Source organism: Podarcis gaigeae, assembly GCF_964106915.1.
Source record: "Podarcis gaigeae genome assembly, chromosome: Z".
Lineage (NCBI taxonomy): Eukaryota > Metazoa > Chordata > Lepidosauria > Squamata > Lacertidae > Podarcis > Podarcis gaigeae.
In genome coordinates, this window is record NC_139691.1 from 42812908 (window position 1) to 42818937 (window position 6030).

Genomic DNA, 6030 nt, shown 5'->3' on the forward strand with positions numbered 1-6030 from the left:
TAGTCCAAGGATGCAAAAGAGGACTCACCTCTTCCCATGTCCTTCTGTTTGCAGTTCTGCTGCGGTTCCGCATCCCAGCCCCAGGGGTGAGTATTGGAGGAAACAAGAGCAGGGACTGGATCCCTCAGACCTGCCCCCCCCCCCGCTGCCTGGGCTCTTTGCCCCCCACTCTGCACTCTCAGATGCGGAGAAGCCCTCCCCTCACGAGGAACTGACAGCCTGACTTTTGCATTTCAGCTGCTGGAGGATGAACAGAAATACCTCCTGGGGGTCATCCAGAGCTGCCAGGCAGCTGAGCTCAGGGGGCTCTGATCCCTGAAGTGCTCCAAGCAGGAGACGGCCCAAGCAATTCTGGTGAGTGATGGGTGGTGTGGGGGGAAGGGGTTGTGCATCTGTGGAGAGGAGGACCCTGCTGGCTTAGGGCATGGGGTTGCCATTCTCCTGGAAAGCCAAGCCTGGTGTTTGGGGTCGGAGCTGATTTTCCTCCTCTGTTCTCTTCCAGGACATCTTGGGGCCCTTGGAGTACTTCAGGGATTGCCCCCTGACCCTGGCCCTTGCCTTGGAGGCCCTCCTCCAGCTAAGGTGAGTGGGGTCTTTGGCGTGGATGGGGTTGTGGGTGGGGGGCAGAACTCCAGGGGGAAAGAGCAGGTGGGAGGGAGACGGGGCAAGGGAGATTCTAACCCTCTCCCTTTCATCTCTGCAGTACGATGAGGCCCAAATTCAGCTGCGATATGATCAGTGCGATCCCGCACAGGACATTGGAGGCCATGCTGAAAGGGGCCGCCGAGGAAGAGGAGAAGAGAGAAGTATGTCCTTTGTTTTGACTTCCCTTCACGGCTCTTCTTCTTCGTCACACCCTTGCAGAATCCAACCCAGCATTCAAACTTTCTTCTCTCTTCCCGCAGGAACTGAAGAGGCATTTCCGGCTCCTGTTGGGCAGTCTCCTTATGGAAGCCCCCAACCCTGGCACCCTCCTACACCTTCTGAGTGTAAGTGTCCCGATGGCATCAGGGGTGGTTTTAGGGTTGTTTCCCCCCCCCCGCCGTCCCTTACCCAATGAACTGCCCCATTTCTGGGGCACAGAGCCTGTTTGGCCCCCTATTTGGTCCAAGACCAAAGCTGGCAAACCCTCATGGTCCAGAAGTGCCAGGGACTCCGTGGTGGGGGCCCAGACTGGCCCCTGTCTCTGAGACACTCTTTCCTCCTGCAGGACCTCTGAGGATACGCCCTGGGGGAAAGTGGGGAGGCTCAAGAACTAGTGGCCAGCAGCATTTCCTTGCTGCTGGCCGTTACCCAGAAATACCCCGACCTCAGAGTAAGTACCTTGCCTTCTGCTATTCATTTATTTGGTTACTTCCATCCCCCCAAGATCACATCCCCAAGTGATCTTTAGCACAGATGATGTGGGGTGTGTCCCTGGGGGCCAGGATGAGGCCAGAGGCTTTTCCTGCCTCCTTTCCTGCTGCTGCCCTTCCACCTCTGCCCAGGAGGCTGCAGGGCCCAGGGAGGTCCTCTGGAACAAAGGATTGGGCCCAAGACAGAGGGAGACCCATCCTTCCTGACTTGGTACTGCTTCTCCCATCTGACCCCGATTTTTCTTTCCTCTGCAGATGACAGTAGTTCGGCCGGACCTGGCTTTCTTTCTTTTTTTTTTTCCGGACCTGGCTTGCTTTCGCCTGAAGCTGAAAGAAGGTAAGCCCCACACCTGGAGACAGCGCCCTTTGACTAAAGGCCTGTGGGAAAATCTCATTTTCATTTTCTTCTCATTCTCATTCTCTTCCATCCAGATGACATCATCATTGAAGATTTATAGGTAGTGCAGACCTTGGGCTCCACTGGGCATCAGAAAGAGGCCGACATCCAAATGCACTCGGCAGGTAAGACTTCCTCAAAAGCCCATCTGTAGTGAGAGAAGCAGGCACTCCTGGCATCCTGCTTATCTTTTTTCTCTTGCAGGTGACAGAATGATGCCGGCAAGACCTCCTTCTCCATCTTTTCTTGGCGGCAGAAGGGAAGCAGTGGCTGTGGGACCAGATCAGGTAGGGGGAAGCTGCCTTGTGGGGACAGAGGCCAAGGGGTAGAACGGTGTCATGGACTGGTTGGGCACAGAGGAATGGTGGGAGGAAGCAGCTGGAGAAACAGGAACAGAAGACGTCTCAGAGCCTAGGGAGTGGAGGGGGGGACAAGGAGGAGCAGTCAGAACCAGGGGAGGGGAGCCAATGGGTCTCAAACCTTCGGTGAGTGAGGGACTTTCCCCTGTGTCAGAAGACAGGCTCCGGCAGAAGGAGCCCTACACAGATGCAGAGTGGAGTCCCTAAGATGGTTGGGTGGCATTTTGTAGGCCTCTTTCTGGCAACTCCTGCAGCCAAGCTAGTGCCTTATGCCTTGCTCTTCTTGCCTTTGGACCACCTCAGGGAGGCCGGGCGGGGGGCGGGGCGGATCTGGGCACAGGGTTGGCACCTTTGTTTTGCAAAAGACAGGGCAGGGCAGGGGACAGAGAGAGATCTGAAAGTTGTTAACTATTTTGCCTCAAAAGATCTCACAGAATCTTGGGTTTTTCAGTTCCTTAGGATATATGATCTACCCCCTGTGTAACCCCACGTGTCAAGAAGAAAAAGAACTGAGAGAGAATGGAATAAAAATAAATATTTTTTAATGGATTTTGAATAAATGCACAATAAATTGTTACTGTTTTGAATTTCATTGTGTTATTGTCTTCCATTGATCTGGATACTTTTGTTGTTGCATTAGCATTTTTTGCTGCTGCATCACTCTCAGGTTGACTCATGTTAAGCTTGTGGTCCACTAAGATCCCTAGATCCTTTTCCCTACCAGCAAACCAGGTGTCCCTCATCTTATATTGGAGCAGCTGGTTCTTCCTGCCAAAGTGCAGAACCTTAGACTGGCTAGAGGTCCTCTTTGCTCACCTTCAGGATGTGACCATGTCGCAGTCAGTGCTGTAGTAGCTCTGTGTGGCATTAACACAGTTCAGTGCGATTGCCTGGTGACAATCCAGTCCAGCTGGTGCCAGTGACCTGAGATCTAAGATGTCTCCAGGACACTGAGTGTTTTGCCTTGGTAGAGCACACCATGTTCGTGATGCACAGGCTGTGGTATGAACACAGTTCAGGTATCCTTTGTCCGTTCTTGTTCAGGCTCCTGATACCAAGGGGGCCTCTGCGGTTATCCCAGCTGTGATGAATTCTTCCAGCAGGAATATTAATAGTAATAATAATTTTATTATTTATACCCCGCCCATCCGGTTGGGTTACCCCAGCCACTCTGGGCAGCTCCCAGCAGAACACTAAAAACAGAATAAAACTTCAAACAGGGCTGCCTTCAGATGTCTTCTAAAAGTGATAGAGTTGTTTATTTCTTTGACATCTGCTGGGAGGGCATTCCACAGGGCAGTCGCCACTACCGCAAAGGTGTTTGCAGGCTCCTGACATCCTGTTCTAGTTCCACATTTGTAAGCAGTTGATCTTTTAGTGTGGTAACCTTCACATTTTGGAACTCCCTGCCTACTGACATCCCGGAACTGCTTTCTCTGTACAGCACTCTTCTTGGTGCCAAGCCCATTCAGGCATGTAGAATTTCATTCTGGTTTTTAGCTTGATGTTGATTTTTTTTCTTTTTAATGTTTTAAACAGTTGGGAATTTTTTTATGTCTTTTTTTTTGCTCATTGTTTTGTTCTTTGAGGTTTTATTACAGTCAGGAGGTACAATATAGTAATCTTATGAATTACATAAACGAGCTCTCATTGGGCCCTGTCAGCCTAACAACAGCCTGATCCCCTCATCCCCGTTGCAGAATCTGGAACACTGATTACACGACCCTTTTGCAGAGAAAGTAAGTGATCGGTGGGATGATCCCCCCCCCTCACCCACACTCAGCTGTTGCTGCGCATGGCAACTAAATTTTGCGAAACAACATAAAACCCAACCCTAAACTTTACATGCATTTATTTGTCTTGAAAGAAGAGCAGGTGGCGCTTGAAAATAAAGACCAGAGTAACAGGGGTGCAGAGCCTGGGCGGTACAAATTACAGCAGCAGCCGCCGCCTCCTCCTCTTGGAAGGACACCGGGCACGCTTGCGTGCAGACATTAACCTCTGCTCCAATACAGCCGAGGAGGCAAAGAGAGAGAGCGCTTAATCACACCGCCCAAGGAGTTTAGGGTGTATTCCCGCGCCCTGGCAGTCGAAGTGTTACACGGCAGAAGAGTCCCGAGCCCATTCCGAAACAGAGACTGGGCAGAACGCATGCGCGCCCAGGGGACCCAGCTGCGACTCCTGGTACTGTGTGCAACTTTTCTCCTGTCTCTTCTCTTTTAGCCGCACGCCGGTTGTGATGTCTAGAGGGGCAGAGCGCTGGAGCGATCCTTCTCTCTCGTTCCTCTCACTGCCTCGTGGTGAGGAGAAGGAGGAGGAAAAAGAAGATGCAGACTTTTGTCTCCCCTGTGGCCAAGGCGATCTTCGTGGCTGTCTTCCTCTTTGCTATCTTACTCATTCTCTGTGTGATCCTCTGGTACATTTGCAGGGACCCAGACCACGGCGTCGTCTGAATCGATGAGGGACAGAGGAGCGCCTCGCTTTCTTGCAAGGTAATGACGGGCTGCGCGTCTCCTCCACATGGATAGAAGGGCAATTGGCAAGGTGACAAGCAGGGGCATAGGAGCCGACTCCTAGGGGCCGAGGGGTCTTCAGCCCCCCTCCATAAAATATTTGAACCCCCCCCCCCGTTGATGCTGTGCGTGCACCGTGTCATATGATCAATTATGTTGGACGGGGCTTAGCCCCCCATATTTTATTCAAGTTGGCCCCCCTGAGCCCAGGGGACAAGCTCAAATCTTGGACTCCCACAAAAAGTTTTGCATGGATCTATTAGCATAGGAGCCAACTCCTAGGGGCTGAGGTCCCTTCTGCCCCCCAATAAAATATTTGAGCCCCCCACCCCCAAGTTGATGGGTATTGCCATTCAAATGGTGTGTGCGTGCTGTGGCTTGTGATTGATTATGCAGAGTGGGTCCATCTGGTTTAGCACTGTGTTCATTGACAGGCAGTTTCTCTCCAGGGTTTCAGAAACGAAGTCTACTGGCGACTGAACTTGGGACCTTCTGCATGCAAACATATTACTGCCCTCCCTAATATGTTTGCTGTTTTTAATTGAGCCACCTTCTTTACTAAAGTAACTTTCAGTCCAAACCTCGCTGAAGCTTAAGGGATAGCATAGCAACATGTGCAGTCTTCTTCTTAGAAAGCCTACTTTATCACATTGGATGCATTGCCTATGGGAAATGAATGTCACAATGAATTCCTTAGGCTTTAAAGTGCCACTGATTTTCTTTTCTTTGCTTCCAGAAGACAAACAACATAATCATTTTTTTTATTCATCTGTGATATCTCTCAGGGAGTGTCTGCATGGGGTTAGGAGTGGTGGTGGCCTTAGAGGACTTGATCCCTCCAGCTCACCTTTGCAAAAGAGTTCACAGACCCTCTTTCAGACTGCATTGCTTCTGTGTCAAGTGGAACCTGTAAACAAAAAGTTGCAGTGTGGCGTTCTGCTGTTCCAGTAAGGCAGCACCATGTCTTTCTTCAGAATATTCCAGACCACGTCTGCTCCCCACCCCAACAGTCATAATTATGTGGATCACTGGTGTGATTCAACCACATACTAGCAAATTCAAATTGCACAATTGTAGTTGATTGGGATGTCTTATAACAAACTCACTTCCTTGAAAGATTGGATTTCTTTCTTTTTTTCTTTTTTGTGATGGGAAAATGCACTGGAAAGTGTGGGATAACACTTGCTTAGATGCAAAGTTATCTAAGCTCCCAAGCAATTAATAATCATTAAGTAGCCAATGCTACCAAATCTCGCTGCAAACAAAGCAAGATGAATGCCCAATGAACTGGTTGTCTGGAAGGGACTCAGGTTTTTTTGGATGTTCCTTTCTCAGGTTTCATTTTTCCTAAGTCTTTGGACTTCCTTTCACTTTTCCCAGTGCGGTTGATTCATCTTTGTGCATGG

The 6030-nt window shown here is 50.2% G+C and overlaps 2 long non-coding RNA genes across 4 annotated transcripts in view; one reads left to right on the top strand and one right to left on the bottom strand.

Moving 5' to 3' along the window:
• Window positions 1-2698, top strand: part of LOC310837027 — a 244651-nt gene extending 241953 nt beyond the window's left edge. For 2 of the 3 annotated variants that reach the window (XR_014560338.1, XR_014560340.1), the window contains exons 3-12: window positions 55-86; window positions 238-354; window positions 503-582; window positions 704-806; window positions 906-989; window positions 1211-1315; window positions 1611-1692; window positions 1788-1877; window positions 1957-2039; window positions 2571-2698. This is a non-coding gene — a long non-coding RNA (uncharacterized lncRNA). The remainder of the gene's footprint in view (window positions 1-54; window positions 87-237; window positions 355-502; window positions 583-703; window positions 807-905; window positions 990-1210; window positions 1316-1610; window positions 1693-1787; window positions 1878-1956; window positions 2040-2570) is intronic. The other variant, XR_014560339.1, reaches the window with a different exon arrangement.
• LOC310837083 lies at window positions 1338-1792 on the bottom strand. The gene is made up of 2 exons (XR_014560419.1): window positions 1662-1792; window positions 1338-1631 (listed from the first exon to the last, which is right to left on the bottom strand). It is a non-coding gene; the product is annotated as an uncharacterized lncRNA (long non-coding RNA).
• Window positions 2699-6030: the final 3332 nt, after the last annotated feature.